This window comes from Sus scrofa, chromosome 13 (genome assembly GCF_054392235.1).
Source record: "Sus scrofa isolate SSC_HxYL_T2T_F1_AM1 chromosome 13, Sscrofa_HxYL_maternal_Yorkshire_Landrace_v2.0, whole genome shotgun sequence".
Lineage (NCBI taxonomy): Eukaryota > Metazoa > Chordata > Mammalia > Artiodactyla > Suidae > Sus > Sus scrofa.
Window position 1 is genome coordinate 187,974,836 of NC_139395.1, and position 25,050 is coordinate 187,999,885.

At 33.9% G+C, this 25,050-nt stretch overlaps 1 protein-coding gene across 8 annotated transcripts in view; it reads right to left on the reverse strand.

Moving 5' to 3' along the window:
• The window catches only part of LOC146397805 (uncharacterized), a 1,134,194-nt gene that overhangs the window by 366,924 nt on the left and 742,220 nt on the right, over positions 1-25,050 (reverse strand). The window lies entirely within an intron of this gene.

The window sequence follows — 25,050 nt, forward strand, 5'->3', positions numbered from 1 at the left end:
AAAGACACAGATGTGCAATTCTTAACCCTCTAGGTGCCGTTTTCACACGTGCCCCTAGCCCTCTTCACATACTAAATTTGTAGAACTTAGAGTAAACTCTCCTCTACCTGTTTTTCTTTTGATTCCTTTCCAGGTTTTTTATTTAAGTTTTATTTGTTTAACTTTTATATATAGGAGTCATAATATCAATGTTAAGTAATAGATACTCCTCATGTGTAAATTTTCATGTCAAGAATTTTTAAATCTTCATTTATATTGATTTAGCAAATATTAGGAGAATTTTTACTTAATATTAGTCTTATGCAAATGAAGGGAGGAAAACATGGTTACATTCTAGAAAAATTTATTATTAAAATTTACTAAGAAAAGAAAACCAATACAGTGATTTTTTTTGGGGTTCTCTGCTTAAAAGAAACACCAAAACTGAAGGACAGGAGAGATTCCCTATAGCTATAATGTGGGGACAGCCACACTTTTCCCTGTGTTCCTACAAGGTGGAGTCTGGAAATACCAAGTTATGCCTGTTTTTGATGACACCTCAAGATAAACAGAGAAAGCAGTTATATTGAAGTAAACCTATAAATAGAAGTAAAAAAGGAAATAGAACATTTAGATATTCTTCTCCAGTGCTGCCTCCCCTTCACCATTACTCCTCTTCCAAGTTTATTAGCTATCTTTTCACACGTGCCCCTAGCCCTCTTCACATACTAAATTTGTAGAACTTAGATCACTCTTTCTACAACAAATCTTGTGGAAGTCATAAGAATGCGTGTCTCAGGTTTCTAACCTCAAGATATCCAATTAAGCAGTGGCCTCAGCTAATGCATTTTGATAACCATCACTGTGTTCACACAGAAGCCATGCTTTTTGGAGTCAAATCTTACCCAGTAATTCAGCATAGAAGAGAGACTAAAGCAAGTGCATTCCTAGAAGTCTCAGGACTTTTGCTGATGGGCAGCTTTGATTTCAGGACACTCCAATGATTTTGCTGAGTTATTTATACCTACACTGCAGGCTAAGGCATTGGCACCTCTTCCTCCCTCCCTCCCTTATTTCTATCCTTCCCATTCTTCTTCATACAGAGGCAGACCTGCACCATACTCTAATGGCTTTCACAGTCTTCCCTGGCTTCCACCCTATTGTGTCTAATACATACCATGCATAGCTAACATTGTTTTGGTGTTTGCTTCTTGAAAGATTAAAAATAATACAAATCTAAATCTACACAAGCCACTTTGGAAAATTTCCTCTGGTAATAAACATTTTATTTCTTATATTAATTATTCTTATTCCTTGACCCCACATACAGAAAAAAAAAAAAAGGTAGAATAAAAATGAGAGAATTGATGAAGTGACCAACTAGAAAGGAAAACATTTTTGGTTCTGTTTACATTTCCAAAATCCTCAGAAAGCTATAAATTTGCTTAATTTTCTCAAGAAAATTTTAGCCAACCAAATCTAACAACACATCATACACCACAACCAAGATCATACACCACAACCAAGATCATACACCAAAAGATCATACACCACAACCAAGTAGGTTTCATCACAAGTTCACAAGGAAAGTTTAACATTCACAAAATCAGAGTTCCCATTGTGGTGCAGCAGAAACAAATCTGACTAGGAACCATGAAGTAGCAGGTTTGATCGCTGGCCCTGTTCAGTGGGTTAAGGATCCTGCATTGCTGTGAGCTCTGGTGTAGGTCACAGATGCAGCTCGGATCTGGCATTGCTGTGGCTGTGGCATAGGTGGGCGGCTATAGCTCTGATTAGATCCAGAGTCTGGGAACCTCTATATGCCATGTGTGTGGCACTAAAAAAGACATAAGACAAAAAAAATTTTTAAAAATCAATCAACTTCATACACTACATTAATAAAATAGGTGTCAAAAACCACAGGATCATCTCAATAGATGCAGAAAAAGCATTTGATAAAAGGCAACATCCATTTATGATAAAAACTCTTGCTGAAGTGGGTATAGAGGGAAAATATCTTAACATAATAAAAGCCATTTATGACAAAACTATAGCAAATATAATACTCAATGGAGAAAAGCTGAAAGCCTTCCCCCTAAAATCTGGAATGAGATAAGGTTGTCCACTCTCACCACTTTTATTCAACATAGTATTGGAAGTACTAGCCACAGCAATCAGACAAATAAAATAAATAAGAGGTATCCACGTTGGAAGAGGAGAGGTAAAATTATCACTCTATGCAGATGACATGTTACTATATACAGAAAACTTAAAGGACTCCACATAAAAACTACTCAAACTGATCAACAAATTCAGTAATGAATTACAATTAACATCCAGAAATCAGTTGCATTTCTGTACACTAAGAATGAAATATTAGAAAATGAATGTAAAAAAGCAATAACTTTTAAAATTGCACCCCCAAAAATTAAATACCTAAGAATAAACCTGACCAAGGAGGTGAAAGACTTATATGCAGAGAATTATAAAACACTGATCAAGGAAATTAAAAAGAATTCAAAGAAATTGATAGATATCCCATGTTCTTTGACTGGAAGAACCAATATAATTAAAATGGTAATACTACCCAAAGCAATCTACAGATTTAATGAAATCTCTATCAAATTTCCATATTTTTAATAGAACTAGAATAAACAAAGCAAAAATTTATATGGAACCATAAAAGACCCAGAATTGTCAAACCAATCCTGGGGGAGAGGACAAGTAAGAGGCCTAACTCTCCCAGACTTCAGCCAATATTACAAAATGACAGTAATCAATACAGTGTTGTACTGGTGCAAACACAGACATATGGACCTATGGAACAGAATTGAGAACTCAGAAATAAACCCAAACACCTACAGTCAATTAATCTTTGACAAAGGAAGCAAGAATATAAAATGGGAAAAAGAAGTTTCATCAGAAAATGGTACTGAGAAAATTGGACAGCTTCATGTAAATCAGTGAAACTATAACACACCCTCATACCATGCACAAAAATAAACTCAAAATGTCTTAAAGACTTAAACATAAGACAACACACCATAAAATTCCCAGAAGAGAACACAGGCTAAACATTCTCTGACCTCAACCATACAAATATTTTCATAGGTCAGTCTCCCTAAGGCAATAGAAATAAAAAACAAAAGTAAACCAACTGTGTCTAACAAAACTTACAAACTTCTGCACAGCAAAGGATACAAAAAAAAAATATATATATATATATACACATATATATATATATGTGTGTATATATATATATATATAACTCACAGAATGGGAGAAAATAATTGCCAAAGATGCAACCAGCAAGGGCTTAATTTCTAAAATATACCAACAACTCATACAACTCAACAGCAAAAATACAAACAACCAAATTGAAAAATTGGCAGAAGACCTGAATAGACATTTCTCCAAAGAAGACATACGCATGACCACCAGGCACATGAAAAAAATGCTCAACATCACTAATGATTAGAGAAACGCAAATAAAAACTATACTGATATGCCACCTCACTCTAGTCAGAATGGCTATCATTAATAAGTCTACAAATAACAAATGTTGGAGAGGGTGTGGAGAAAAGATAACCTTCCTACACTGTTGGTAGGAATGTAAAGTGGTACAACCACTATGGAAAACAATATGGATGTATCTTGGAAAACTAAATATAGAACTATTATATGATCCAGCAAACCACTCCTGGGCATATATCCAGACAAAATTCTCATTGGAAAAGATACATGCACCCCCATGTTCATTGCAGCATTATTCATAAAGCCAAGACATGGAAACAACACAAATGTCCATCAACAGATGAACGGATTAAGAAGATGTGGTATATATACACAATGGAATACTACTCAACCATAAAAAATAACAAAATAATGCATTTGCAACAACATGGGAGGAAGTAAAGATTCTCATACTGTGAGGTATGTGAAGTATGTCAGAAAGAGAAAAACAAATACCATATGTTATTACTTATATGTGGAATGTATACATGGCACAAACTATCTTCAGAAAAGAAACAAACTCATGGACATGGAGAACATACATGTGGTTGCCAAGGGTAGGGATGAAGGAGTGAGATGTACTAGAAGGTTAGGGTTAATAGATGCAAACTCTTACACTTAGAATGGATAGACAGTGAGGTCCTATGGTATAGCCTAGGAAACAATGTTCAATCACTTGTGATGGAATATGATGAAAGACAACATGAGAAAGAGAGTATCTATTGATGTGTGACTGGGTTACTTTGTTTTACAGCAGAAATCTACAAAACAATGTAAATCAACTACAAAAAAATTTAAAAATAAATTTCTTGGGAAGTCTTTAATAAAAATTTTAACCAAGGAAAAAAAAATTTGCTGATGCTTGTTTTGTGGCTACCATGTGATCTATACTGAAGAACTTTCCATGTGCACTTGAAAAAAATTCTACTGTTTGGATATAATATCCTGTAACTATCTAGTAAGTCCAACTGATATGTCATTTAAGACATTTTCTCATATTTAAAATCTTTTTTTCTAATTTTTCTAAAAATTTATGTTGAAGAATTATTTAAAACTTTTGTTGTATTCAATTGGTCAAATTTCAGTCATTGTAGGAATGTTAAAGAATAGGCTATCAGTGTGCCTTATGTACTCAAGCATTTTCTAATCCAGCGATCACATTTCAAGAAAATGCTTATCAGTAATTCGTATCATTTATTCATTAGGAAAAATGCATAATATGATTATGAGAATGGCTGGGATTTTATAAGACAAATTAATTGTGAATGCATTTTTGCCTATCACCACATGAGTCCTTTCACTCATTAAAACTGTAAAGACAGAGAGATATGGTATTGCAAAGAAAAACATATCTTATTTTTAAACCTAAACATTATCCATTTTTCAAACAGCAAAAAGGGGGGAAACATCCAGACCAAATAAACCTTTACAAAACATATTGTGTAATCAGAGGCTATAAAAACTACTTAATTATTTTATGAAAATATATCATTTTATACTTGTCTTGGAGGCAATACACAAATAGTAGTATCCAAGAAAACCAATCCACATTCAGTTACTCAACATTGGCATTTTACTATATTTTCCTTAACACTTGCAATAAAACAAAAGCATTTTTTTGGTATTTTTGTTTTTATCTTATTTTTCTCTCTTACTTTAAGGATATTTTAACTGAGAGGAAAAACAGATTAATATTTGGATAGCTAGTCTTTACTCAAGTACTCCTGGACAACTTACACTTTGCCGATATGGATCATTGAGCAAGGAAAGAAATAGCTAAGACATTAATAAAAATAATTGGATGAATTTTCTTGAAGTCTTATTCAGCTGTAGATATGACAGCTCAGTTCATTTGGTGCAAACATAGCCTGCAGTGGTGGCTATATTACAAGGTCTGATTCAGATTGATAACTCAAAGAATCTCAGACAGTTCAACATTTACTTTAGAAATATCAAAAGCAATTAGGTCAAGAGTTTAGCATTTCACTAAAGCATAGTCTATTTGAACTTTTTACACACAAAAGGATCTGCAATAAATAGATATCTATTTTATTAAGCTCTAGAAATTCCTACTGATTTTGAGAAATGATCAGAAAATAAATTAGTTAATAAAATAAATTTTAATTATTATGAGAACATATTTTAGGATACAGAGTTTTCTACTCACTTTATTTTCTTTTCTGTGAAGAACTCGTTGAAGAGGGTGGAATAAAATTAGATATAGAAATATATGTTTCTATAACACAAAATGATTATCAATATTAATGTTATTTGAGCAACATTCTACTCTGAAGTACTTAAAAACTTAAGTGTTATGCCTTAGAGGACATTAAGAATTTGAAAACTGTCTTCCTACCAATATCTTCAAAAGGGAGGCTGAAGCAGGGTTGCAAAGATATGGTCATGTTGAATGCTATGACAAAAAATATGCAGAGTCCTAGCAGATTTGAACTGCAAACCCAAAAGAAGCAGAGGGTAAGAAAAAGGAAGGAATACTAGTGTAGAAATATATCTAGGACAAACTTTAAAATTCACTAAAATCTAAAGTCCACCTAATGGATAAAGCAAATACTCTGTATCATGTACTCATTCATTATCATTATATTCATTTTTAAAGGTGGAAGTTGAATTTATGGTAATTGCCTCTGCTAGTATGTACTCAAGATGATGTGAGAGCACAAGAACTGGGTTATATGTATAGAATATAATCCTAGCCCACAGGGTAGCTGACCAGGTTTGAGTGACCAGTGTTTCTCTGCCATGTTCTGTAAGCTTAGCAAAGAAGTACAGAAGAATGGAATTAGATCCAACCCAGCAATCATAATATAGAGTGCATTTATCAGGAGAAAGATAGTGCTGGAAATATTGGGACAATAAAATGTTCAAGAAGAGTCTTTGATCAGAAGCCTAGAACTATACTTTCCTGATGGAGATCTTATGCCCTTACCCTTGTGATCAGGGGCAAATGTTATGTATAACTATTCACCTTTGTGGAATCACTTAAGAAAGTTAGAATTTTTTTCAAAAGAAAGGAAGTCTGGTAAGAAATAGATGGAATGGAATAGAGAACAGACAATACAAGTTTCAGCAACACTTTTTTGCAAGACTCAGTTAATGCCTGGGATAAATAACAGAACAATCTATGCAGGCTGGGCTGGATACTATTGTTGAATCTAAGTGCAAGATGTTCACAGGGGTTGTCAAGTGAAGTCCAGAGTAAGATGAATGGGATTAAAAAACATAGGAATTAACATGTTCCTAACAAGTTATTAACATGTTATAGTAATTAAATGACCAGAGAAATAGAGTTGGGCTTTAAGCACTTACAGTGCTCATCCTTGAGAAATTGCATTAGGCAAAAAGTAAGGAAAGAAATTTACCTGCCTTGATAGGTTCCTGGTCCTTCAGCAAAGTAGAAACACTGAGGAACCAACAATATGTTCTTGAATAGCCTGAGAAATGATGGTGCTTCAAATTTGGACATGAAGTTGAGCATCTTTATTATGGATACTAAAGAAGAATTTCTCAATCAGATTTAGGAGAGTATCAAACAAATACTACTGGACCCACCTATGCTATGTCTGACTAGCAAATATATTACTTTTAGAGGCCTAAGTCCCACACAATATCCTCCTCTTCCTTACACACACACAGCTGTATGTGCACGTCAACCTGGGAATAACATCTTGTTAAAACTAAGAAAGACTGTTAGGTAGATGTGGAAGTATTCATTGTACAGGGCAAGTTTGGTAGATTTTGGCTTTTGAGTAAATCTGGCCCAATAGACTTTTTTCAGAAATAAAAATATATTGAAAAACATCCATGGTCTATTATCACATGTTATCTATGGATGCATTTGTGCTGCAATGACAGAGTTAAGTAGTTGTACAGAGATTCCATAGCTCAAAAAAAATCTAAAATATTTATAATCTATCCCTTTATAGACAAAATTTGCTAACCCATAAATGAGATGGCAGGGCCAAGCAAAATGCTAAAAGCTGAAGGACGTAGCTCAAACAAGAAAAAATTTAATACTCAAGAACTACTAATACAAAAGGCATTAGAGCTCTCATGTGAGCTTCCTGGCCTATGCATAAGATGTCACTAAGGATTCCATGGTTTTATTTACAAATTTTTAATGACAAGGAGGGAATCTCAGCTACTCTCCACCTATTTGGGATGGGAAACAAGGAAGTATCTCACCTTACACAGCTAAATTAGGGATATACAGCTGATATCCAATCAGCAGGTAATAACCATATGAGCAGGTACTAAGAACAATGTAACACATCATTTTGCATTTTAAATATGCTATCATGGTTCTATGACAAACCAACTCAAAATTTAGTGACTTAAAAATTGTAATCAGAAATTTAAATCATGATTCTGTGAATGTGCAATTAGCACCAGGCTCAGCTAGGCAATTCTGTGACTCTCGTCCATGTGTCTGTGGATGACTGAAGGTCAATGACCTCACTCTGTGTCTGATGGTTAGCCGGGATGACTAGGTTAATGGGGATACATGCTCTTATCCTTCTGCAGATTAGGAGTGATTCTTCATATACTTATGATCGCAGGGTTTCAGAGAGAGAGAGAGTGAGAGCAAAACTCAAAGCTAAAGTACTTATAAGTCTTTGCTTCCACACAGTTTGCTACAGTACTATGGATTAAAAACCAGACAATTGGCTAGACCAATTGTAAGCATGGGTTGGGACCACCTAAAGATATGGATTATTGCAACATTTACCACACAGTGACTATCTAATAAGGTACAAAAAGTTGTAGACTAATATTAAGAATCTGTTTTAAGATGAACAAGTTATCGGAATTGATCCATTGAGGCTCTGATAGGAGGTAGGAGATCCACACAAGTGCAACAGGGTAAACCCAAGGATCTGATTACCAGGTATCACTTCAACTGACCAGAGAGAACCCCCCCCCCCAATACATACACACACACACACATACACACACACAGTGACAATGGTAAATGACCTGGAAGGAAGCATCTATGGAGGATTTGGGACACTATCTTAGCACTAAGAAGCAGAGTTGCCTCTCTCTTAAATTCCTTTATTCAGAAATCTCAGCATTTGGCTAGTTCATAAACTTTATAAAAAGAACAGAGCACTGTAGAAATAAGAGTGAATATTTCTAAGTAAATAGAAATGATGGAATTGGGGGTAGATGAGCAAGAGCAAGGAATAACCAAAGAATCCACTATTATCACAACAAATAAAACAATGTTGAATATTCTAGGATACCTTCTTTTCCCTAGGTCATACTTGGTACATGACACAGTAATACTCTTATTCTGTTTCCATGAGTTATAATCCAAATACTCAAGGCAAGTTTTTGTCTCCAACCTAGAGATCCTGAAAGGTTAATATATGTCCATGTGGGAAGCAGCCAAGGAGCGATTATCCTCTCAGGTTTACCTATACAGACCTCACACAAAACGGAGGAAACAATCTTGGGGATGGACAGGGGAGCAAAAAAAGGAAAAGGGCTACAAGCCAATTTAGAGTAGAGTATCAGGTTCTTTTCCAAAACCTTCTTGGTAGAGTCTGAAATAAATAACTACTGGTTGTAGTAATTGTCTGCTGGCACATATTGCTATAATAAACCTGAAGTTTAGAGATAAATTTCATCTAGGAATACACAATAATAAAATAAAATGTTATAAAATATACTAGTCACTATCCTCATTTCTTTATTAGCATTATTCAGTCCCTTGCCTTTAGATTTTTTTTTTAATTTTTATTTCTTGAGTGCCTTCAGATTTTCTGATCTAGTTGTTGTGGAATGGGGTCTGAAAGCCTGTGATTTTTTTTTTAAATCAACCCAGATGATTCCAACTTGCAGCTGTCTAAATTAACCTTCATGAAAATTTATTCAGGAGACACTATTATATCCCATTTCAAAGATGTGAAAGGTGAAACAGAATGATTTAATCAATGTGCCCCAGATGGACTAGTCCATTATAGAGCTATTTCCCATCACAGAACTAGTAGGTGTCAGTTTCAAGATTTGAACCTAGGCAACCTGATTCCAGAGCTTTGGCTACTACTCTCTCCTGACCAGAAATATTTAACTCAAAATTATTTCACTTTTTTGACAGCACTGTGTTCTAAGATCAAGGCTCAGACAATTTGAAATTTTAGTAATATATCTCAGAGTAAAGGGTATTATCAGTTTCCTCTCTGACCAGAGCAGTAATAGGCACTGGATACTTTGAAATATTCAACTTACAGCTTCAGTCATCTGGTCTTTATGGCAGGGCCACAGAAAACCTGGAAATGCCTTTGCATCTTCAGTAGCAAAAAGAGTTTGGATTTCAAGGTTTTGCCCAATCAGAGATTATCAGTTTGTAGCATAGATTCTAAATTTTTTTTTTTTTGTTCTTAGGAGGATGAACTTAGGAGTTGTAACTCCAAGCTAAACAAAGATTTGGAAAACACACATAATCCAGTTGAATACCATCTTGAAACTCATAAGATTTGGATAGGTGAAATGAAAAAAAAAACAATAAATTAAGCATAAACACATTATTTAAACCCAATTAGGTATTAGAGACAATAGGGTTGGATTTACAGACCCTAATTTCATTTTAAAATCAAGTAATAATGGCAATATGGGGATATGACCACCCATTTCTTTATGTATTTCAGTTGTTACATGATGAATGTACCAAACTCAGCATGGTAGAGTCATGAAAAAATTATATTGATGTTCATAATCACAATTTATGGTACAGTTTGAATCTCTAACCTCAGAAAGCCTCCAAATTTTGCTTGAGGATGCCAATATTTTTAGGACCATCATTTTTTTTTTCATGAGTCATTATTATTAACTCTTGGGAGATTTAGAATTTAGTGTAGAAATGCATTAAAACAAATATACAGAGTTAGTATTTTTGTGTTAAGTTTAGAAATCATGCATATTTGCTACCTAAGCCCTTGTAATTTATTTTAAAACTTAACATTTTAGCAAACAGATTGATCATAATTCTAATTTTAATAAGTGTAATTGAGAAATTAATACATATTTCCTAGTTTTATTTTCAGCATAGTAACATTTAAGAGAACTTATGGTTTAGTTTACCATATTAAATTTATAGGAGTTATTTAAGTATTCAGGAAGGTCTTATTTATTAATTAGACAATTGGAATACTTTAAAATAAATTGAATATATTAAATTTATGAACAGTTTAAACTGTTGAAGGTATTTAATTAACTAGGTTCGTAAATGGAGCCAAACACTTGTTCAAATGCCCATTAAAATAGGTGGTAAAATTTTACTAGACTTAAGAGAAATATAATTTTCATATGTAGATTTTAAGCTTAAGAAAGAACTAGTTTAGGGATTTGTAAATTTCATAAATTGAATATTAAATTTAGAAAACTAAATAAACTCTTAGTAATCTTCTGAACATAAAAACCTCCTTTGAGAACATAACTAATTTTATAATGATATTTAATTTTGTAGTGGCATGGCAACTTTGCCTTATGGCTAATTTTTCCCTCTGCTTCTCAGCATGTATTCCTAATCCATCAATGCAATAAACCCTGTGCTAAAACTTAGCACTTGGCTTCCATTCCTATGTCAACCTTTTAACCACACTTCCTGAAGGACATGGTGTCTTCTGTACTCTCCAGAGGGTCACTGACTCCCTCTTCAAAGAGAACAAGCCTAATGGAACAAAAACTTTCCAATCTATTCACTAATTCCTTTATTTCTAAGTGCTTGAAGGCATACCCTGCCTACTACATCCATCATATTAGACATAAATTGTTTCCTGAGTCTAGAGGGAGCCCACTCAATTGACGTGGATGCTCATTTGTATCCCACTTGGCTTTTCTCCCCAGTTCTTTATGCTTTCTGCATTGACTCCCCTTGCCCCAACAACACACACAAGTTTCCCATGGTCGAGGCTTTTATAGTATATGTAACTGTGACCATTACAGAAAAAATAATATTTCCCAGAAATGTTAATATACATGAAGAGTCTGCCATCATACCAAGTTTTATATAACTTCTGTGTCTGGGTTTGAGAGAAGTAACCCATCTCTAGCATCATCAGCCTAGTATGAGTGATCTCTACCTTGATCTAGAATATACTAATGGTCTCCTAGTTGGATTTAACTTCTTTCATGCTAATTTTTGATCCATTCAACACAAAATCAATTCCTCATATAGCTGAAGTATACTCTTTTAATAACTCAATCTGTTTGAGATATTCTCATGTTTAAAATCACTTAATTTTTGTCCTTTTTTGTTTGTTTGTTTGTTTGTTTTCTGGCCACACCTGTGGCATATGGAAGTTCCCAAACTAGGGGTTGAATCAGAGCTGCAGCTGAGGCCTATGGCAAAGCCACGGCAACATCAGATGAGCCACATCTGCAACCTATGAAATAGCACGTGGCAATGCTGGATCCTTAACCTACTGAGAAAGCCAGGGATGGATCCCACTTCCTCGGAGATACAGTGTCAGGTTCTTAACCTGCTGAGCCACAACAAGAACTTCAGTTGTACTGTTTTTAATAGTAATTCTAAAATCTTTTGAGGGCCTTCAATGGCCCAGACTATTTGTGGATATCAACACCTCTAATCTCAGTATTTATTACACTACCTTGGTTCTTTCTGAATACCTTGAATAACTATGATTCCAAACCTTCTGACGAAACCCTCATTTTTTGCACCTCTCCACCAACCATCCACATAATTGTGACTTTAGAGCTCTAAGTGTGTGAATATATCAATGGTTGCACTTCTAAGAACCTGTTGATTTACTGTTGGGAAACAATTTGCCATGGATTACTCATGGCCCTGAATGGTTCAGGCCTTGTAAGCAAAGGATGTTTCAATAGCAATGAGGCTTGGGAGCAGAGACAGTGTTATCCCTCTATATATATGTAGAGATATACCAACCAAAGATCTACTAAACCTTGGTACTAAAGATCAATCATCTCTTCCTTTTCCAAAGACATTTGCTTACATTCTAGGGTAATAGTACTAGATGTGACTCCCATCTCTCCTCCAGAGGAGATGTTCTCTCTATTTTGATGGAAAACAGGATGGGAAGGTGTGCCAGCAGAATTATAAAAACTCAGAGTCTCCTAAAATTTGGAATTCCCATCCTGTGATGCACCCTGTCACACATTAGAAAACAGCAGACACTTACAGCATCATGCTACAATAGGGCATGAGATGAGAGGGCACATAAGATGCTGTTTTAGCTGCTGATGTTTTGCAAGAAATAAACTGTGTCCCTGACCCAGAGTCCTGCTTCCTATGCATGTAAAAAACACACACACACACACTCACACACACACACACACAGAGACATGTGTGTGTGTATATAGTATAGACATATACTACCATTTCTGATATTTTTCTACTATATTATAATCATATTGATAACTCTACATTATTTGGATTTTTATCTCTTGTTTTTATGCACTGTCCCAAGAGAAGGACCTCAGGTCATGAATGGATAATTATATGTGTCTTCACAGGTCTTAGGAATTCTTACCTCACGTATCACAGAGTACAGGCATCTATAAAGACACAGCATGTAAAAGCTCAGTTCACAATTTCAGGTATGCAAAAAATATTGCTTCATTTCTCCTGAGTCAGAATAGTTCTGACTCAAAACCCACTCATGTGCCAAATTTTTGAAATATATTTTCTTAGATATTGATGAAACCACCTTCATTCTCCCAGGGTCATATCAGAATACTGCAGGTTTATTTAATATCATTAAAATTGGACAGAAAACTCTGCTCTCTTGTCTACCAAAGTTTATATGACAAATTTATTGTCTCAGCTTTCCAGAATCTGATGGCTGATTCCATGCCACATTTGGATCTCATAATTTTGTAAGTCCTACACAACCATTGACTTAAAGTTTCCTGCCTCTTTTCTATCTCAGTGTCATATGCACACACAGAAAAGAGAAAGTGAGGAGAAGAGAAAAAGACTGAGTGATGGAGACCAGGTCTCTGCTCCTGCACTTCAGGGGCCCTGCAGGATCTGGCTTAGCAAGACCTCCTCTCAAACCTGTTTCTCCGCAGTGTCCTGGATCCACCCCAACCAAAGCTTTACATAGAAGTGAGCCAGGTTCCTATAGAGTAAAGGCATTGAATCTCCCAATTTCAACAGCACATGCAACACTGCCCTGTCATACTCCACCTGCACATCCTGAGCCCTGGAGGGTTTTTCCTACTTGCCCAGTAACCACTTGCCCAGTTCCTAAGTAAACAGCAATACCCTGCAACCACACGTCCTTCTGTGAGGTCTGACATTCCTTCCAAATTTGATCTTCCTTAGAAATTATTCCCTTAGATCTATAATATCCTTGTGTGGGTCTTTCTGTCTTTGGTACTATTTTCTTGTCATGGTTTGATAATTTCTACAGATTACAATCTGTATCATCTGAATACAGATTGAGATACAATGTGTTTGAGATGACTCCCCAAAGGCTAAATAACTGAATGACTATCCCCTTATAACTGAGGATACATTCTTCAGGTACACAAATACCTAGAAGAAACGTCTCTTGCTAAGAATCCTGTAATAGACATGTCCTAGAGTGTAGTCTGATCACTTCACTGAGGAGGATGTCAGAAAGCATATTCAGGTAAAAGGGACCTTACGGGTAATCGTCCCTCTAGACAACTTGACAGGTATTAGAAATACTCCTGTCTCCAGGAAGCAAGCTGAATATTATCTTACATATAACAATACCTATGGAAAATTTAAAGTGATCCAAAGGAAAGAAATAGGGAGGGGAATTTTCAGAACTATTGTCATCTATTTTCATTTGTCAATAGAGAAAAGCACATCAATATTGTCCATTAACCTTAAAACTGGTTCTGTAATAAGAACTGTACTTCATTCAGAATACTTAAATAAAAAAAATATTAATGTGACCCAATAAACCTATTTTTAATAAGTTTTCTTGGTATCAGAAGCATATTTTCCCTCAAACTTTGACATTTAAAGATTATCCTACCCGGTAGATAACAATTACTTTGGAATAGCATACATAAGTAATTTGGACATATACAAAATTAGAAATATTTTAAATTATTAAAAATTTTAAGGAAATAAAGATTATTTTTCCAGTTTGAATGAAACTGAAATTCCTGCAAATCATTATAAATCTCATTATGTATTAGCAATTATTTAATTTTATTGAAAAGTAGTTTAGATTTATTTTCACCCAGTTGTCAAGTTCTGGATAAGTTTGTATAATTTGATGAGAGGAGTGATTTCATTAAATGTTACACTGAACTAAAATCTTAAGACTAGAATACATCCCCAATTGATTTGGAGTCTATAAATTAAAAATAGGTAATATAAATAGTTTAATTATGCATAATTAAATATAAGATATACTTTAAAATTAATGTATATTATATAACCAGAGACATAATTAAAACTAGGAAAGGGATATTGTTTTCTATTTCTTGGTGATGTTCATTTGTATATGAGCAGTATTATTTTACAGAACTATTCTGTGTTCACTAAAGTTGAATATCTGGCAGAATACCCTTGCGTCAAGCTGTTTGCTCTTGTTATTTGAAATAAGGACACAACAATACTTTTAATATACTGCATACTTCAAATTTATGCTTACTGCGATTATCTAAATTGACTGTGAGATTTAATTACTAGCCTGATAATATTCCAATTTGAGTGGCACTTTATGTTTTGACTTCAAAAAATAATTTCAGTGATACAGTATCAGTATAATCTTATAGCCATAATTTATTTATTTGTAAAACATTGATACTATTTAAAACATTTGAATTCAGAAGCATATCAATGTTAAATTGTATAAATCCAATTTAATACATTTATGTAAAATGTGCTTAATTTTTTTAAAAAATTGGTGCTTTACGTTTGTTTACTTCCATTACCATTTACAGTCCCTCCTCAGTGTTTGAAAGGGGGATGGGTTCCAGGAACTACTGCCTTCATAGCAAAATCTGTGGTGCTCAAGTCTCTTATCTAAAATGGTTTAGCAGTCAGCCCTCTGATTTGACTGCATGGATTCAATGAAGGGAGGGTGGAAAATTCAGTTGTGGGTAATTTGATAGGGAGTTCACTGAGTCTGTAATTGGTTTGGGTAGTATAGCCATTTTTACAATATTAATTTTTCCAACCCAGGAGCATGGAATATCTTTCCATTTCTTTGAGTCCTCTTAAATTTCCTTGGTTAAAGTTTTATAGTTCTTAGCATATAAGTTTTTCACCTCCTTGGTCAGGTGTATTCCAAGGTATTTGATATTTTGGGGTGCCATTTTAAAATGTATTGTATTTTTGCATTCATTTCCTAATATTTCATTGTTAGTATACAGAAATGTGACTGATTTCTGAAAGTTAATCTTATATCCTGCTACATTGCTGAATTCGTTGATCCAATCAAGTAGTTTTGGGGTTGAGTCCTTAGGGTTTTCTATATAGAGTATCATGTCATCAGCATACAGTGACAATTTTACCTCATCTCTTCCTATTTGGATACGTTTTATTTCTTTTGTTTGTCTGATTGCTGTGGCTAGGACTTCCAGTACTATGTTGAATAACAGTGCTGAGAGTGGGCATCCTTGTCTGGTTCCAGATTTTAGTGGGAAGGCTTTCAGCTTTTCTCCATTGAATATTTTATTTGCTGTGGGTTGGTCATAAATGGCTTTTATTATGTTAAGTTATATTCCCTCTATACCCACTTTGGTAAGAGTTTTGATCATGAATGGATGTTAGACTTTGTCAAATGTTTTTTCTGCATCTATTGAGATGATCATGTGGTTTTGACTTTTCTTTTGTTAATGTGGTGTATGACATTGATTGATTTGCATGTGTTGAACCATCCTTGTGAACCTGGAATAAATCCCACCTGGTCATGGTGTATGATCTTTTTGACATGTTGTTGGATTGTTTGGTTGGCTAAAATTGTGATGAGAATTTTTGCGTCTATATTCATCAAAGATAAGAGCCTATAGTTTTCTTTTTTGGTGGTATCTGTCTGGTTTTGGTATTAGGGTGATGGTGGTGTTAGAGAATGTCTATGGGAGTGTTCCTTCTTCTTCAATCTTTTGGAAAAGTTTAAGGAGGATGAGTATACGTTCCTCTTTGTATGTTTTGTAGAATTTGCCTGTGAAGCTATCTGGTCCTGGACTTTTATTGGTAGGGAGTGTTTTCATGACATATTCAATTTCATTTCTAGTGATGGGTCTATCCAGTTGATCTCTTTCTTCTTAATTCAGTGTTGTCAGGCTGTAAGTCTCTAGAAAGTTGTCCATTTCTTCTAGGTTGTCAAATTTGTTGGCATACAATTGTTCATAGTATTCTCTCATGGTTTTTTGTATTTCTGCAGTATCCATTGTGATTTCTCCCTTTTAAATTCATATTTTGTTTATTTGGGTTTTTTCTCTCCTCTTCTTGGTGAGTCTAGCCAGAGGATTGTCAATTTTGTTTACCTTAAAAAAAAAAAAACAGCATTTGGTTTTGTTGATTTTTTTCTATTGTTTTTTGAATCTCTATTTAATTAATTTCACTCTGATATTTGTGATTTCCTTCCTTCTGTTGACTTTAGGTTTTGGTTGTTATTTCTTTTTCATTTAGGTAGTGAGATAAATTTCTATTTGTGATTTTTCTTCTTTTTTGAGGAAGGCCTATATTGCTATGAACTTCCCTCTGAGCACTGCTTTTGTGGCATCTGATAGATTTTGAATTGTTGTGTCTTCATTATCTTTTATATCAAGGTATTTTTTAATTTCCTTCTTGATTTCCTCATTAACCCATTGGATTTTTAGTAGCATGTTGTTTAGTCTCCATATAGTTAGTTTTTTTCTCATTTATTTTCCTGTGGTTGATTTCTAGTTTCATGCCATTGTGGTCAGAGAAGATACTTGAAATAACTTCTATACTCTCAAATTTTTTGAGAATAGATTTCTGCCCCAGTATGTGATTGGTCCTTGAGAATGTTCCATGTGCACTTGAGAAGTATGTATGTTCTGATTTTTTCAATGTAATGTACTGAAAATGTTGATTAAGTCTAACTTTTCTACTGTGTCCTTTAGGATCTCTGTTGCCCTACTGATTTTCTGTCTAGAGGATCTGTCCATTGATGTGAGTGGGGTGTTAAAATCTCTTACTATTATTATATTCCCATCAATTTCTACCTTTATGTCTATTAGTATTTGTTGTATGTATCTGGGTGTTCCTGTATTAGTGGTATATATATTGACAACTATAATATTTTCTTCTTGAATGAATTCTTTTGCCATCAGATAGGGTCCTTCTTTGTTTTTCTTTCTGACCTTCATTTTAAAGTCTACTTTGTCCGATATGAGTATTGCAACTCCTGCTTTCCTGTATTGTCCATTGGCATAAAATATCTATTTCCATTCCTTCACTTTCAAACTATATGTGTCCTTTGCCCTAAGGTGAGTCTCTTGCAGACAGAAGATTGTAGGTTTTTGCTTTTTTATACAATCTGCCACTCTGCTTTGATTGGAGCATTCAGTCCACTGGCATTTAGACATTTTACCACAGAACTAGAACAAACAATCCAAAAATTTATATGGAACCACAAAAGACCCCGAATCACAAAAGCAATCCTGAGGAACAAAAACCAAGCAGGATGCATAACTCTCCCAGACTTCAAGAAATACTACAAAGCCACAGTCATCAAAACAGTGTGGTAGTGTTACCAAAACAGGCAGATAGACCAATGGAACAGAATACAGGACCCAGAAATAAACCCAGATACCTATGGTCAATTAATCTTCAACAAAGAAGGCAAGAATATAAAATGGGAGAAAGATAGTCTTTTCAGCAAGTGTTGCTGGGAAAACTGGACAGCTACTTGTAAATCAATGAAACTGGAACACTCCCTCACTCCATGCATGAAAATAAACTCAAAATGGCTTAAAAACTTACATGTAAGACAAGACACCATCAAAATTCTAGAAGAGAACATAAGCAAAACATTCCCTAAATCAACCTTACAAGTGTTTTATCAGGTCAGTCTCTCAAAGCAACCAAAATAAAAACAAAAATAAAGAAATGGGACCTAATCAAGCTGACAAGCTTTTGAACAGCAAAGGAAACCAAAAAGAAAACAAAAAGACAACTTACAGAATGGGAGAAAATAGTTTCAAATGATTCGCTTGACAAGGGCTTAATCTCTAAAACATATAAATAGCTTAATACAACTCAACAGCAAAAAAGCTAACAAACCAATAGAAAAATGGGCAAAAGACCTGAATAGACATTTCTCCAAGGAAGATATACAGATGGCCAGAAAATACATGAAAAAATGCTCAACATCACTGATTATTATAGAAATGAAAATCAAAACTACTATGAGGTATCACCTCATACCTGTCAGAGTGGCCATCATTAATAAGTTCACAAATAACAAATGTTGGAGAGGATGTGAAGAAAAGGGAACCATCCTGCACTGTTGGTGGGAATATAAACTGGTACAACCACTGTGGAGAACAGTATGGGGGTACTTTAAAAATTATATATAGAACTACCATGTGACCCTGCAATCCCACTCCTGAGCATATATCCAGACAACACTTTCCTTGAAAAAGACACATGCACCTGCATGTTCATTGCAGCACTATTCACAATAGCCAAGACATGGAAACAACCCAATTGTCCATCCACAGATGATTGGATTAGGAAGATGTGGTATATATACACAATGGAATACTACTCAGCCATACAAAAGAATGAAATAATGCCATTTTCAGCAACATGGATGGAACTAGAGACTCTCATACAGCGTGAAGTAAGTCAGAAAGACAAAGACAAATACCATGTGATATCACTTATATCTGGAATCTGATATACGGCACAAATGAGCCTTTCCACAGAAAAGAAAATCATGGACATGGAGAACACACTTGTGGCTGCAAAGCGGAGGGGGGAGTGGGATATACTCGGAATTTGGGGTTAATAGATGCAAACTATTGCCTTTGGAATGGATAAGCAATGAGATCATGCTGTATAACACTGGGAACTATATCTAGTCACTTATGATGAAGCATGATAGTGTGAGAAAAAAGAATGTATACATGTATATGTGACTGGATCACCTTGTTGTACAGAAGAAATTTGACAAAACACTGCAAACCAGCTGCAATGGAAAAATTAAAAATCATTATTAAAAAAAGGAAGAAAATTTAGTCTGGTGGTTGGTTGACTATGTGGATATAAAACTTGAGAGTACAGAGTGCTGACTATATATTTATTAAAGAAAATCTGAGTATCAGTGGACCCACGTAGTTCAAATCCTTCTTTTTAAGAGTTGACTGCATTTAGTCTTACTATGAAAAAAAAAATTGGCATAATAATTATTTTATAGAAAAATTTATAGATAAAAATGTATTTTAAAAATTTCTTCTGGAAATACATTCATTGAAAATCCTCATGTATCCCTAAATGACCTCTGCCAAATATATTAAGATCTAATCCACAGCATGTTATTTTCCAGGAGCTTTTATGAATATATTTTGCTGGAAAATAGAATAGGAAAGGGCAAGTTGCTATAATTATCTTTAAACTTAAACTGTTGAGAATTTAATTCCTAATTGGTATATATGGAACAAAATGAATTCTGGTAAGTAAATTATAATTTATAGAATATCACTTTCAATTAAAAATAATGCTGGGAATCTAATGCTAGTGAATGAAGATCAATTAGTATATTAATAAATTCTTTAGATTTAGCCTTAGAATGTGAAAATGAGTTGTTCATTTTTGAAATTTTTATTATGATAGTGATATAATTAATGAATATTAATGTTTTAACTGCACCATTCATTTTATATGTATTTAACTCTGAAACTTTTGTTGTAGTCAATATAGCCATAGAAATTAAGGTATATTTTATATATTCAATAATGAAGTAAGAAATCTTTTAAATATTATTTTTCAGAAATAAAACTAATTTATAAAAACAAGGAGTTTAATAACTTCTATTTTGCCTGATTCACTTAACATTCAATTAACTAATATTTATTATCTTGAATCTATTATTTCAATTTATTGAATTGTTTTAAACTGCTTTATTGAAGTATAATTTATATAAAAGCAATTATATCAGTTAAAAATATGCCTCAGTGTATTTTAATAAGTCTACACACATGTAACCACCACGATTATCAATGATATCAAGATAAAATATTTAACCATCCCAAAATATTCTCATGTACCCCTTTTCAGGCAACTCTCATTCTCTCTCTCCTGAGCCAGGTAGAAACTGATCTTTTTTTTTTTTTCCCCTAGAGATTAGTTTTGCCTCCTCTGGAATTTCTTTTAAATTGAATTTCACAGTAAGTTCTCTTTTGCTCAGCAAGATATACTTGAGATGAATTCATGGCATTACATGTATTGCCACTTTGTTTCTTTTCACTGTTGAGTACTTACCTCCCTACTACACCTCCCATTTTTTAACCATTTTACTTGTTAATGGACTTTTCTTGGTTCTATTTTTGCACTATTATGAATAATGCTGCTATAAGCTTTTCTGTATAAAATTTTTGTAAATATATGTTTTCATTCATCTGGTAAATAACTAAGAGAGGAATTTCTGGGTTGCATGGTAAGTATATCTCTAACTTAGAGTATAAATATACTTGTATTACACTAAATGCTAAATATACAATATTCTGCTAAGCACTAAAGTTAGGCAGTCTGAGGTAGCCCGAGGTAGCTTACAAGAAATACCAGGGACAAATGTAGGCCGCCAAATAATATTTCTTTACAGAGAGAAGAAATCGATTCCAACAACAACCAAAAAAGCTCAAAATATGGCTTTTATGGGAGAAGACTGGTTCCAGGGGCATGTGGCATGAATCATATGAGAACCTATATATGATTTGGATATATGTTGTTTGAATAAATGTTAAGTACCCAATTGAATTAATTTATGGGTCCACAGAAGATGTGTGATAATCTGATCTAGTATTGCTTCAGAAAAGATAATTATTCATGAGAATATAGCAGCCTGAGCTTCAATACTGATAATGCATAGCAACATAAAAAAAGAAAACAATGTAGAACAACATAACACAAAACAAAAACAGTTTACTAAATTCAACTGTTCCCCAGGTCTGGCATCTCTAGAGGATATGCCCATGATGGGTTTAGCATATCTCTAGGAAGTTTTCATAAGTCAAGTTGGTCCTATGCAAGAAAGAATTTTAAGAGGGAGTTATTGGAATTCTTAAATAAGAAACAAAATGAAAGAGATACAATCTTCCTTATACCTGGAATTTATGGGCATTTTACAATTTGTTAAAATAGAATAATATAATACCAGCATAAGAAAAATAATCAAGAAAAGATGACATTTATGAGAAATGGAAAGCCTAATATTTGGGATTGATTGTATCTGGGCTTGAGTCACTACCACTTTATCATGAGAAAACTACTTAACCTAGAGTGTTGCTTTTAATACATAAACTGTAACACAGCAAAATGAATTAGAGATGATCTTAAGACAAAAGAGTCTAATCCAACCTTTAAACATAGAAACATTTTTAAAGGAAGAAATTTTTCCTTTTCAAAGGAGTAAAGTAGAAAAACAGAAAAAAAATATTGACTCATGCGGGACACTTTGGCAGTGTTCAGCCAGTGTCTGACATATCCACAAAGAGTGATGTATTTATTTAAACTATACATATTAATCATATAAATTTGATGTTCTACCATCTACCCTACACACATAAAATTTGTATGTGACTTCTAGACAACCCATTAATACATCGAAGTTGCATTGTCTTGGTGTTACTTGCTTCCCCAGAAAGTGTGCTCCTGAGGGAATGCTTTTCAAATAAAAACCAACCAAGCCAGGGTCCATGCCTCCACCTACTTTCCTTGTTGTGCTCTCATAGTCTGGGCCACTACACTTTAACTGCCCTCATCATCTCAGGGCTTGATACAAGACAACCAGGGATAGTCCCTAGTCCCAGAGCCTACTGAAATTATTCACACTAGCTAATCCTAAATCTGTGTATTCTGCTTCACTTTTTCATTCCTGTGGAAACCACAGTAAACACTCTTCTCCACAGTCCTCTCCCTCTCTGCCTGCCACCACCTCTGTATTTTCCTAAGTAGCCCTACTTACAGTGGTGCACCTTCTTACAGAAGCACTGAGTAATAAACTTTTTTCACTGGCAATTGTCTTCTGACTTAGTAGCTTCATTATTCCTCAAATGTTTTGTTACTACACTAGCTTTTTAAAAAATGATGTACTTTTTTTTTTACTATTGTTCTATATCAAAGGTTATAAAAAACATAAAACTGACTCTCAGAATACAATTTTTTTGTTCAACTTTGTTTTTAATTCAACCTGTTATTTATTTAGATAATAGAGGAAGAGCTAACTAGACCTCCAGTTTTCTAATGGTGTTTTTTTTTCTCATAATATATTAATTTATTAGATCTTAATCTTTAAAGTCTACATGAATTAAGCTATATATAATTCTGCCCACAGGAGACTGAATTATCTTGATAGTCAAGAGTTCATTTTGGTTGAGGGTAATTTGGAAAGAGGTGAATTAACCATACTGACACCTTGAGGGAACTGTCTGTCAGTTAGCTGTATTTTTCTCACTTTGCTGCAAGAACTTCATCTATTCAAACTGTTTCAGAAATGGGCTGAGACAAAATTGGCATTATCATGGCCCAGAAAAAGCATTTAATATTACAATTATCACTATTAATATTACTATTATCTATATGAAATTGTCATTAATCATCATATTGGCTTAATTTTATTTTTACATTTATTTATTTATTTATTTATTTATTTATTGGCCATAACTGTAGCATATGGAAGTTCCCAAACCAGGGATTGAATCTAAGCCTCAGCTTCAGCCTGTGTCATAGCTGCGGCAACACTGGATCCTTACCCACTGTGCGAGGGGAGGAATCAAACCCAAACCTCCTCAGTAACCTGAGGCACTGAAGTAAGATCCTTATCCTACTGTATCACAGTGGGAACTTCCATCATATCAGTTTTTATCTTTCTTTAATTCTAATTGACATATGTGATTATTTACCAATAAATTTCCATACAATCAGATTCTTTATTCTGTTCTACACTATAATTATCCCTAAATTCTTTAGATTGTTTTGCTAACATATCTTGTAATATACTTCCTAAATATGAATAGACTGCATATTAAATTGTTTGCAAATATTACAGCAAACTATGTAACTGCAAGTCATAAGCAATAAAAGACAGCATTAGTATTATGAGTTTAAACGTCAAAAAGTACCATGGAATCTGATCCTAAGTTGTAGAAAGTATAACATCTGAAATTATTTAACATGTTTTTCATTGAAAGTTAACCTCTGAAAATCTAAATAAGACAAGTGAAGAAGAGTGTTTCAAGTATAAAGATCTGCCAATATCCACTGGGAATTCTACCAAACATACAAAAGAAGAACTTATACCAGTCCTTCTCAAAATCTTCCAAAAGATTGAAGAGGAAAGAATAATCCCAAAGTAATTCTATGAAGCCACCAATCACTCTGAAACCTAAACCAAAGACATAACCCCCCAGGAAAGAATATTGCAGGCCAATATCTTTGACAAATATATATGAAAAACATTCAACAAAATCTTTGTAAACTGAAGCCAACAGTGTATAAAAAGGATCAATCACCATGATCAAGTTGGATTCATCCCAGGGTCACAAGAATGGCTCAACATATGCAATTCAATTGATGTGATACCCCACATCAGCAAAAGAAAAAAAAATTAAAAATAAATGATCATCTCAATAGATGAAGAAAAAAGCATGTAATAAAATTCAAAATCCATTCATGGTAAAATTTCTGACCACAGTGAATATAGAGGGAATCATATCTTAGTATAATAAAGCTATTTATGACAAAGCCACATCCAATGTAATACTCAATAGTGAAAAGCTGAAAACATTCCCACTAAAATCTGGAATACGACAAGGATGTCCACTCTAAAGTACCTCTATTTAACATAGTATTGGAAGGCCTATCCACAGTAATCAGACAAGAAAAAGAAATAAAATTTATTCAAATTGGAAGAGAAGATGTAAAACTCTCCTCATATGCAGATGATATGATACTCTATTAAAAAACTCTATAGAATGCACAGAAAACCTATCAGAACTGATAAACAGAAGTGGCAGTGTCACAGGATACAAAATTAATGTGCAGAAATATATGGATTTCTTTAACAATGAAGTATAAGAAAGGGAAATTTTAAAAAACCCTTTTACAATTACATAAAAAAAAAAAACTTAGGAATAAACATGACCAAGGAGGTAAAAGACTTATGCTAAGAACTATGAAACACTGATAAAAGCTACTGAAGATGATTCAAATAAATGGAAAGATAGCCCATGCACTTGTATTGCAAGAATTAATATAGTTACGATGGCCACAATACTCAAAGTAATCTACATATTTAATGTGATCTCTATCAAATTATCCATGACATTTTTCACAGAACAAAAACAAGTCATCCTAAGATTTAAATGGAA